Raw genomic sequence first — 12,397 nt, forward strand, 5'->3', positions numbered from 1 at the left:
AGCTAGCTAGCCTTATTTCTGAGGTGCATAGAGGCTTCATCCTTTTGAATACTCTTGTAGGGTTGGTAGGGTTTTTTTTAATATGGCCTCATCCTCTTTTTCTTCTTCTTCTTTTGCTAATCCCCCTCCACAAAAGTATGATGTGTTTATAAGTTTCAGAGGTGCAGATACCCGGGACACTTTTACCAGTCATCTCCATGCTGCTTTAGTTCGCAAGAAAATTCAGACCTACATGGATTGCAGACTTGAGAGGGGGCACAAAATTGGACCTTCCCTCTTGCAAGCGATCGAGGAATCAAAGCTTTCGTTGATTGTTTTCTCGAAAAACTATGCTTTTTCCACCTGGTGCTTGGATGAACTTATGCACATATTGGGATGCAAAAAAAGTTACGGACAAATTGTCATACCCATTTTTTACGACACAGATCCATCTCAGGTACGGAAACAACACGAGAGTTATGGAGATGCATTTGCTCAACTTGAACGTTTCGAAGACAACATGGACAAAGTGCTCATGTGGAGAAATGCCTTGAAGGAAGCAGCCAATATGTCTGGCTTTGATAATTCAAAAAGAACAGGGTAACTCTTGACCATTTCATTCATACAAGAATCGTTAAGGGGTAGTTACTAAATATTATTATTAATTCATATTTTTTTATTTAATTCATATCTGCTACTATATATTATTCTTTGTTCTTCATGATCATATTTTATTCAGGGCGGAGGCTGATTTCATTGAGGAAGTTGCCGAAGATGTTCTGACCAAACTGAATCGAGCATCGTCAAGTGATTTAGAGGACTTGGATCAATTTTATTCAAGAAAAATTGAGGAAGTTGAATCGTTATTATGCCTTGATTCACCAGATGTTCGCACTGTAGGCATTTGGGTAGGCAGTTGGGTAGGCAGTTTGGGCAAGAGTTGGCTGACCACCCTTGGTGATGTTTTAATTCACCGGCTGTCTCGTCAATTTGAAGCTACTTGTTTTCTTGCAGATGTTAAGGAGGAGTCAAAAAGACATGGACTGAATCACTTGAGAAATCTACTTCTTCGTGAGATATTAAACGAAAAATGTCTAATTATAGACACTCCATCTGTATCGCCCTTTATTCAAGAAAGGCTCAGCCGTACAAAGGTCCTCATTGTTCTTGATGATGTGAATGATTCAAGCCAGATAGAAAATCTAGCATGTAGTAGTCATCTTAAGTTTGGCCCTGGAAGTAGAATCATTATAACAACTAGAGATAAGAGTCTACTTAAGAAAACTCTTTGTCATGATAACATTTACAAGTTTGGTCATAAGGACGGATTGATTTCATGGGTGAAGAGTGGTGTTTCAGCAAGAGATGATGGCTGCATCCTTAAACGCACTCTACTCCACACAGGGGCAAGAGGGGTCAATTGACAGCTGCAAGCCCAGAATTCATAATTGGAGGCGAAGATGTTGACCCCTGAAAATTACCCATAAGCTGCTATATGAAATGCTCTAGAGGGCGCAGCACGCCAACACATTACTCTTTGTCCTTTTATTTATATTTATTTTGATATTACTCCATTTACTTAAGTTTACAATGTAAATAAGGAAGTACTCCCCATTTGAATTCAAATAAAAATACTAGAAAATCAAATTCCCACCAAATCAAAATATGAAAAATCGGTTTTAATTCAAAACACGATTTAGGCTAAAAATGATGGCTCATTAAGTCAATATATACTTCATACTAAAATCCCATGAAATCAAGTTTTCTTATTTGATGTGTAAGGAATAAAAGCCGCCAAAAATTATATTGAGAAAATGATTATTCTGAAAAACCATTTTTCATACTTGGCCAATATTTTTACATAAACAATTTTTCATGTATGATATGAATGCATGAAGGAACTTAAGGTCAATCTAGGTGAAAAACCTTAGATATTAAATCCACAAAGAGTTTTACAAGAATAACCTAACTCTTACGTATATATTTGCTTGAATAAGCTCTCCTTAAGACAGTACTCATAAGGGTCCAAAGTTTGAGAGCTAGAACCCACAAAAAATGCAGATAAAACCCAAAATCAAAACTACAAAGGACCTGAAAAATGACTTGAACGCCCTAAAATGAGCAGGATTGCGCTAATATATGCTAGTTTTTATGTCGAATAGGATGAGACGCCTTGAGAGGTGAAGAGGATTGCGCTAATTTTTTTAGTTTATTATCACATTCTTAGAGATATTTCTGGTGTATTGCATGAGTATTTTGTATAGTTTAAATTAGAGTACTATCGTTTCATTTCAATTGTTATATTTTGTATAAATGTTTTTAACCTTTTACACATTGACCCCCGGAATGAAAATTCTTGGATCAGCCACTGACCACAAGTCTATCTCACCAACTCCACTAATACATCCTAAACATAAAATTTTGCAATTAAGTACTAACTTCAAAAGTTATATATATGAGTTCCGGTCGAAAAGAGCTCAGACTAGTTCTTGTCTGTGAAAAAGGGCTTCAGCCTTTCATGACAGAAACTATTTTTGTTGTATTATGTTTAAGGACTTTACGAACCCAATTTGCTTCTTATATTTGTATGGCTGGGTAGGTTTATTGGCTGGTTGATATTATCAACCATTCCTCTTAGTTGGTTAGAGTGAAAAGTGTGAAAAACCAACTCCTTTATATGTACGCTTATCAAGATAGGAGAAACAAGTCCAGTCCCAGAAGCAGGAAGTTAACAGGGAAGTTATGCTCCTGCATTTACTCAACTTGAAATACGTTTCAAGGACACCACGGAGGGAGTTATGAAGGTGCGCAACTGGAGAGATGCTCTGAAAAAAGCAGCCAATATGGCTGGGTTTGATAATTCTGCAACTTGTACCAATTTCTACTTGTGACCATTTAATTTGAACAAGATTCGTTAGGCAACACTTTTACTAAATATAGTTTGTCCTTATACTCATATTTTCCAGGACAGAGGCCAATTTCGTTGAGGAAGTTGTCAAAGATATTTTGACCAAATTGAATCGGAAATCGTCACCTGATTTAAAGGGACTAGTTGGACTTAAATGGAAAATTGAGCAAATAGAAATGTTATTATGCATTGATTCGCCAAATGTTTGCACCGTTGGTATTTAGGGCATGGGTGGTATTGGCAAGACCACTCTTGCTGATGTTGTGTATCACCGACTTTTTTCTGAATTTGAAGCTTCTTGCTTCCTTGCAAATGTTAGGGAGGAGTCAGAAAAACATGGACTAAAGCACTTGTGAAATGTCCTTCTTCGTGAGATATTAAATGAAAAAGATCTAACCATCGGCACTCCATCTATAGGATCAACTTATGTTCGAGAAAGGCTCAGCAATACAAAGATCCTGATTGTTCTAGATGATGTGAGTGCTTCAACCCAATTAGAACTTCTAGTTGGTGATCATTTTCAGTTTGGCTCTGGGAGTCGAATAATTATAACAACAAGGGACAGGCGCCTACTTAAGGAAAAGGTTGATGATGATAAGATATACAAGGTTGAGGGATTATCTTATTATGAATCTCGTGAGCTATTTCATTTACATGCTTTAAAAAATAACTTGACTGAAATATGTTATACAAAGTTGGTGAAAGAATATGCAGGAGGCATGCCATTAGCTCTTAAGATTTTGGGTTCCTTATTCCTTCCTTGTGACAACAATCCTGAATGGGAAGATGAATTGAATAACTTGAAAAAATTTCCCAACCAAGAAGTTGAGAACATGTTGAGACTAAGTTATGAAGGATTAGAAAAAAATGCAAAGGAGATATTTCTGTTGATGTGTAACCCTTAAGCTGAATGCCTTGGAGCCAAAGTCACAAAGTCCTTTCTATTTTCAATTTATAGGTTTTATTTTTTTCTGATGTAATTTGAGCCATTGGATCATAGTCCAAGTGGCCTCTTATCTTGCCTAGAATCTAAGTGTCAGATTATGACAAGTGGGGATCATCTCATAGGATGATAGGATCAAAGGCTAGGATTTAATTCCTTTGTAAATCAGTTAGAGAAGCAGCTCACTTCTCTCACTCATATACCAATATACATGAACAGTGGAATATGATGAATAGTAATCTCTGAAGTTTTTCTACTTTTCTGAGAGCAATGTTCTCTTCCTCACACTCTCTCTGTGATCTCTTCCTTCTTCCCAAAACATCCAAAATGCTGAAAACATTGAATTCTAACCTGGCCTCAGAGCCAGGTTCGATTACTTAAGCTGGGCGTGAATCTGTGAACAGGGAGTAGGAATTTATTTGAGTTGGGTTTGAGCTCCTTCGACGATTGCAGCTGAGATTTCTTGAATCCAATGTCTAATATGGTAGGATTGGGCACTACTGAGCTTCGCACACCAGTTTTCAATGGAGAAAACTATGAGTTCTGGAGCATTCAGATGAAAACAATACTGAAATCTCATGGATTGTGGGATCTGGTTGAACATGGCTTCGATGCTTCAGATCCAAAGAAGGAGAAGGAGATAGAAGAGACTAAGGTTGCTGAGAAGTCTACGATGGCTGAGCTTCTGATGAAGGATGCTCGTGCACTTGGATGGATCTAAAGTGCTGTCTCAGATCAACTCTTCCCCAGAATTGTGCATGAAGAGACCTCAAAGGGCGTTTGGGATATTCTGAAGCTGGAATTCAGAGGAGATAAACAGGTACGAAATGTAAAATTGCAAGGATTGCGTAGAGAATTTGAATATACTCGCATGAAAGATAGTGAATCCCTATCTGCATATCTTGCTAGATTGTTTGATATTTTGAATCACATGAAGAGTTATGGTGAGGAACTATCTAGGGAGAGAGTTGTGCAGAAATTACTGTTTAGTTTGCCAAAATCATATGATTCCATTTGCTCTGTGATTGAACACTCCAAGGATCTTGAGACTCTTGAAATTCAAGAAGTAGTTGCTTCTCTGAAGAGCTTTGAGCTCAGATTGGATTGACACAATGAGAACTCTACAGAAAGGGCCTTTACTAGTCTGAATATTGAAGAAAAAAATTCTAAGAGTGGAGCTTCTTCTGGAGATCAAAAACCTCAGAAGAATTGGAAATCTAACGATGGGAATAAAACAACTTGTAAACACTGTGAGAAACTGCATTTTGGCAAATGTTGGTTTGAAGGAAAGCCTAAATGCAAAGGGTGTGGGAAATTTGGACATATGCTCAGAGAGTGTCATGGAAATAAAAATGTACAGAAATTGAACTATGCAAATCAAATTGAAGAAACTGGAATCCTGTTCTATGCATGCAATGCTGTGACAGATGTGAAGGAAAATCATTCTTGGTACATTGACAGTGGCTGTAGTAACCACATGACAGGTGATGAGAGTCTGTTAGTCAATATACAAAGAAATTTGACTTCTAAAGTAAAGATGGGTACTGGAGAAATAGTTCCAGTTGCAGGAAAAGGGACTCTTGTGATAAAAACCAAGTTGGGTAAGAAGCACATTCAAGAAGTAATGCTTGTACCTGGTCTTGAAGAAAATCTGCTTAGTGTTGGGCAAATGATGGAGCATGGGTACTATCTTGTGTTTGGAGAGAATATGGTGAATGTTTATGATGATCAGTCACTGAGAAATCTGATTGTGAGGGTTCAAATGACCAATAACAGATGCTTTCCACTTACAATGATGCCTGCAAGTGATTTGGCCTTAAAGGCAAGTGTTACACACTACTTGCAGACATGGCATAAGAGATTGGGGCACTTAAATGAAAGAAGCATAAAACTGCTTGAGGATCAAGGCATGGTACATGGCTTACCTCATTTGGAGCAAATTTCAGTAGTATGTGAAGGCTGCATGATAGGAAAGCAACACAGAGATTCTTTCCCTTTGGAGTCCACTTGGAGAGCTACAAGTCCTTTGGAATTGGTTCATACAGACATCTGTGGACCAATGAAGACTGAATCTATCTCTGGAAATAGGTATTTCTTGTTGTTTACTGACGATTGCACTAGAATGTCATGGGTATATTTCATCAGAAACAAGTCAAGTGCACTCGAATGTTTTAAAAAGTTCAAGGCTATGACTCAGCTGCAAAGTGGATATAAGATAAAAGGCCTGAGGAGTGACAGGGGTGGAGAGTTTTTATCCAGTGAATTTAACAAGTTCTGTGATGAATTTGGAATTCAAAGGCAGCTAACTATAACATACTCCCCTCAGCAAAATGGAGTTGCTGAGAGAAAGAACAGGACAGTAGTGGAAATGGCAAAATCTATGCTGCATGAGATGGGTATGTCTTATGATTTTTGGGCAGAAGCTGTAAATACTGCAGTCTATCTACTAAATAGATGTCCCACCAAGTCTCTCAAGAAGGTAACACCATTTGAAGCTTATACTTGCAGAAAACCAGGAATTGCACACTTAAAGATATTTGGATCTCCTTGTCATGTGCTCATTCCTTCAGCATTAAGGCATAAACTTGAAGAAAATAGCCACAAGTGTATCTTCGTGGGTTATGGACTCTGTGAAAAAGGCTACATGCTATTTGATCCAAGCACTAGAAAGGTTATTCTGTCCAGAGATGTGCAGTTTGATGAGAATGGCTCATGGAAGTGGGAGAATGCAAGTGCAGGAGAAATGACAGTCTCTGTGCCTACTGAAAATCAAAATTGTAATCCAAGTCAAAGCTTGGATACACAAATGCAAATGGATGAAGGAATCACACAACAAAATGAACCAAGTCAAAGCTTGGATACACCAATCCAAATGGATGAAGGTTTTACTTTGTAAGATGAAGGAATAAGTGAAAGTTCTCAAGCTATAGATCACACACCAAAGAAATGGAGAAGTGTTAACGAAATCATGGCTCAGTGCAATATGTGCATTGTGGAACCTGACAGTTTTGAAGAAGCTGATCTTGATGAGTCATGGAGGAATGCAATGAAGGCTGAGCTGGAAATGATTGAGAAAAATGATACATGGAAACTAGTGGACAGACCATTTGGCAAGCCAATTATTGGTGTCAAGTGGGTCTACAAAACTAAACTAAATCTGGATGGATCTGTACAGAAAAACAAGGCCAGACTTGTGGCAAAAGGCTACTCTCAGAAGCCTGGAATAGACTATAATGAAACGTTTGCTCCAGTAGCAAGATTGGATACCATTAGAACCTTGATAGCACTTGCTGCACAGAAGGAATGGAATCTATATCAACTGGATGTAAAATCTGCTTTTTTTGAATGGAGTGTTAAAGGAAGAGGTTTATGTGGAGCAGCCACAGGGTTTTGTGAAGGAAAATGAAGAAATCAGAGTGTATAAGTTGAACAAGGCCTTGTATGGACTAAAGCAAGCCCCTAGAGCCTGGTATGATGAGATAGACTCTTACTTCAACAGGGCAGGATTCAAGAAAAGTCCTAGTGAAGCAACACTTTATGTCAAAACTAGTGAAGATTCAGGTATTCTTATTGTTTCACTCTATGTGGATGATATTGTCTATACTGGAAGTTGTCCAAAGTTACTTGAAGAGTTCAAAAATATATGATTCAACATTATGAAATGTCTGATCTTGGACTACTCTACCATTTTCTTGGGATGGGAGTATTACAAACAGATAAACCTATCTTTCTTCATTAGAAGAAATATGCATTGAAAGTGATTGAAAAGTTTGGATTGAAGGACTGCAAGTCTGTGGTAACTCCACTAGTTGCAAGTGAAAGGCTGTGCAAGGAAGATTGCAGTGAGGCAGCAAATGAGAGTGAATATAGACAGATTGTAGGTAGCCTGCTCTATCTGACAGCTACAAGACCAGACATAATGTTTGCCTCTAGCTTGCTTGCTAGATTCATGCATAATCCTACTAGAAAACACATGGGAACAGCCAAGAGGGTATTGAGATACATTCAGGGCACACTTGACTTTGGAATTGAATTTATAAAAGGGAAGACAGCTACCTTGATTGGGTATTGTGACAGTGACTGGGCAGGAAGTGAAGATGATAGAAGAAGTACTTCAGGATATGCATTCACACTAGGATCTGGTATGTTCTCATGGGCATCAATTAAACAAAACACAGTAGCCTTGTCCACTACAGAGGCAGAATATGTTAGTGCTGCTGAAGCAACATCACAAGCTAAATGGCTAAGGTTCGTACTTGAAGATTTTGGAGAGGAACAAGTGGAAGGTACACCAATTTTGTGTGATAACACCTCTGCCATAGCAATGGCAAAGAATCCAGTTTTCCACCAGAAAACCAGACATATTAGCCGGAATTTCATTTCATTCGAGAAGCTATTCAAGCAAAGGAGATTGAACTAACCTGCTGCAAATCAGAAGATCAGATTCCAGACATACTAACCAAGGCTTTGTCCAAGGATCGTTTTGTGTATCTAAGAGACCTACTTGGTGTGAAATCAACTAAAGGGTTAGAAGGGAGTGTTGATGTGTAACCCTTAAGCTGAATGCCTTGGAGCCAAAGTCACAAATCATCTCATAGGATGATAGGATCAAAGGCTAGGATTCAATTCCTTTGTAAATCAGTTAGAGAAGCAGCTCACTTCTCTCACTCATATACCAATATACATGAACAGTGAAGTCAGCAAGCTCTGTGCCTATTGGATATACATTTTGAAAAAGAAATATTACATATTCGTGGTTTATTTGCGGGTGGAACTGCCTAGAGATGCATGATTTGGTACAGGAAATGGGCAGGACAACAGTTTACGAACAATGTATTGAAGAGCCCCGGAAGACGCAGTAGATTGTTCATCGCTTAGGATGTCTATGGTATATTGAGCAATAATACAGTAAGAACCAAATACATTCACTTTCTCTAAACAATGAAAATAAAAATTTCACGAATTTTTCTATGAAGTACCTGGGAAAACACTCATTTATACAATAAACAAGTCAAATACATACAAATGTTATTTTGATTAAACTTTGTTGTATATTGCCTCATATTTATATTTTGCTTTTGATTGTCAGGGGACTGAAACGGTTCAAGCCATATTCTTTAACAGCTCTAAGAGTGGACAACTACGCTTGGATCATGCAGATTTCAAAAAGATGTAAGATTACTCAATGTTGATTCTAGCTTTGGAAAGTACTGCAAATTAAAAGTTTCTCTTCCCAATTCTCTTGGCTATCTTTGCTGGGAGGAATATCCTTTGAAGTCTTTGCCATCAAAATTTTCTCCAGAAAATCTTGTTGAGCTTCGAATGTGTGGAAGCAAAGTTGAGCAACTTTGGAATAAAGACCAAGTATATATGCTTATTGTTTAAAATTTAGTGCGAAAACTTATTCTGGATAAGTCATTAATTAAGCCTTGTCATTTGTCTTTAATTTGTTACAGAATCTTGAGAACTTAAAAGTGATGGATCTTCGTTCCTCCACTCATCTTATTAAAGTCCCAGATCTCTCTCAAAGTCGAAAAATGGTGTATATAAATCTTTTTGGTTGTACAAGTTTGGTTCAAATACCTTCCTATTTTCAATGTCTTGACAAGCTTACTCATCTTGACCTTGGGAGATTGCTTGAATCTCAAATATCTTCCGCAGATGCCAGGCAACATTGAATTTTTAAATTTTTCTAAAACTGCAATAGAGGAATTGCCTTCATCAGTTTGGTCACACGAAAAAATTTCATACTTGGATATTTGATTTTGTAAAGACCTTAGGAATCTTCCAAGCAACAGTTGTAACCTGAAACTAACCTCTGGTTTTAGTCTAGAGGGCTGCTCATCTATTCGCAATTTTTCGGAACTTCCAAGAGATCTAAGAGTATTAGAGATGGTGGGGACAAAAATAGAAGTATTTCCCTCATCAGAGTATCTCTATCATCTCAATACAATTCGACTTCTTCATTGCAAAAGGCTTGTGAGTCTCCCGCCAAGCATTTCAAAGTTGAAGTCTCTATATGAACTTGATCTTACAGAGGTTGCTCTGAATTTGAAGACTTCCCTGAAATCTTGGAGCCTATGGGACATCTAAATATTATTTTGTTAAATGGAACAGCTGTTAAAGAACTACCCTCATCAATCGAATGTCTTTTTGGTCTCATAAGAATTGAACTGAAAAATTGCAAAAGGCTTGTGAGTCTCCCGCCAAGCATTTTAAAGTTGAAGTCTTTTTATGAACTTGATCTTACAGGTTGCTCTGAATTTGAAGACTTCCCTGAAATCTGGGAGCCTATGGGACATCTAAAGATTCTTTTGTTAAACGGAACAGCTGTTAAAGAACTACCCTCATCAATCAAATGTCTTTTTGCTCTCCTAAGAATTGGACTGAAAAATGCCAAAAGGCTTGTAAGTCTCCCGCCAAGCATTTGTAAGTTAAAATCTCTTAAGGAACTTGATCTCACTGGTTGCTTTGAATTTGAAGACTTACCTGAAATTTTGGAGCCTATGGGGGAGCTGGAGTTCCTAGGTTTAGAAAAAACTGTTGAAATGTAAATTGACTAGCTAATTTCTTGTTAGTTAGTAATTTACTTAGTCTGTTTTTCTTTCTAGCTTCATTAAGCATTATGTTAGTTAAGTGACTTGAGCTCATATGCCAAGTGTAAGGTGTAAAGCAGTCAGTTAGTTTCCAACGGCTCTTAGCCTTTGTACTGCCATGTGTCACATTCACATTGGCTCTTGTAATAGAATGGTGGTGATTGGCTGATGTAATGAGAGAATGAGAATGAATACAAAAGGTGTGATCTCTGCATTTTGGTGCTGCAGATCGTACCAGAGAACTTTTCCATTTTCTCCGTTTTCTCTTCTGAGCTCACTCTTCCCTGTACCTTTCCAGCTCCCTCAGTAATCCAAAACTTCAACAAGAACATCGGTTAAAGGGAGACTCTCGTCGATTGGAAATCTAACTGGGCTTCAAAAATTAGATCCTCGTTTCTGCAAGAACCTTGAGTTTGTCCCTGAGAGCATCTACAATTTGAACCGTCTTATTAGTCGAAGGTTTGATGGTTGCTTGAAACTTAAGAAATTACCTCCCTTCTCAGTCGGTTTGCACTCTTTGGAAGAACTAAACCTCAGTTACTGCAGTACATTAGAGATCCCTGATCATCTCCTTTGCTTAACCTCATTACGAAATTTAGATCTAAGTGGAACAATGATTAAGAGCATACCTGTAAACATCAAACAAGCTTCTTCGTTGTTGTTCCTATGCTTGATCAATTGCAAGAGCCTTCAATCTTTACCAGAGCTCCCATTAATGCTATGTTCTCTTCAAGCACATGCTGCACGCAGTGTCAAGCTCAAGGACTGCACTCACACATGGCTGGGATGATTATAATTTTTTTCCAGGGCTTGACCAGGAACTCATTTTTTTCTAACTGCCTAAAATTGGAAGCGTGTAATGGCAGATGCACCGCCTAGAACTATACAATTCGCACTTGCATATCAAACCTGAAGAAGAAGAAAAACAAGATGAAGAACTTGAAAAAGAAATTGAAGATGCATCAGATGTAGAACTTGAAGAAGAAATCGAAGTAGCATCAGATGTAGAACTTGAAGAAAAAATTGAACTCGCATCAAATGTACGTCTCTCTCTCTCTCTCTCTCTCTCTCTCTCAGAGTTCTGTTGTTCAATTGAGCCTCTAATTAAGCCTGGTGCATCTGTTTCTCTTTTTATCTTTTTTGCTTTTTTTGTTAATTTGTTTAATAATGATGACGTCCATCTCTGTCACAGAACTATTATTCTGGAAGACCTTCAATTGTCATTGTATGTCCGGGACATGAATTTCCAAATTGGTTCAGCTATCAAAACGAGGGATCCACAATAAATATCTTGGGTTGATACAGATTTCTTGGGTTTCGCTCTATCTGTTGTTGTTGGATTCGACAACTATAATGTTAAAATGAGTTTGGGGTTTGGATGTAAATCCAAATTCAAAGCAAATAATGGTAAAATCTGTGAATACAATTGTCGTATGCTTGTTCTGCATTGTCAGGAAACGAACAATGGAGAAAGCAATAACTACAATTTCAATTCAGATCACATGTTTTTGTGGCACAGTTCCTTTGAACTTGTAGAGGGAGCAAATTTCTCCCCTGGTTTTCACAATGTCACTGAGGCCTGTTTTGACTTCAACCAAAAGTGGATGGTTTTAAGAGACCACCCATTAAGGATTTCCAAGTTCAGGTGAAGAGGTGTGGGCTCCGGTTGTTGTATGCCAAAGATACCGAGAAATTTGATGTCACTTTTGAGGGACAAAAACTAGAAGAAGCTACTAAAACTAAGAGATGCCGTGATGAGTCTGAAGCAAGTGGAAATGACACTTTTGGCTCTTATAAGGAACTACTTCTTTAGGGGATTGGAAAGAAAACAAAACTGTAGGGGCAAGTTCAGATTTAAGGAGAATAAAATATGGTAGCAGATGCTCTTTGCTCGTTGGGATCTTATTGTTACGCTTTTCATATTTTGGGCTCTCACCTCCTCTCATGTTGCAAGCCTTGTGGCTGAATATG

Source organism: Prunus dulcis, chromosome 8 (assembly GCF_902201215.1).
Source record: "Prunus dulcis chromosome 8, ALMONDv2, whole genome shotgun sequence".
Lineage (NCBI taxonomy): Eukaryota > Viridiplantae > Streptophyta > Magnoliopsida > Rosales > Rosaceae > Prunus > Prunus dulcis.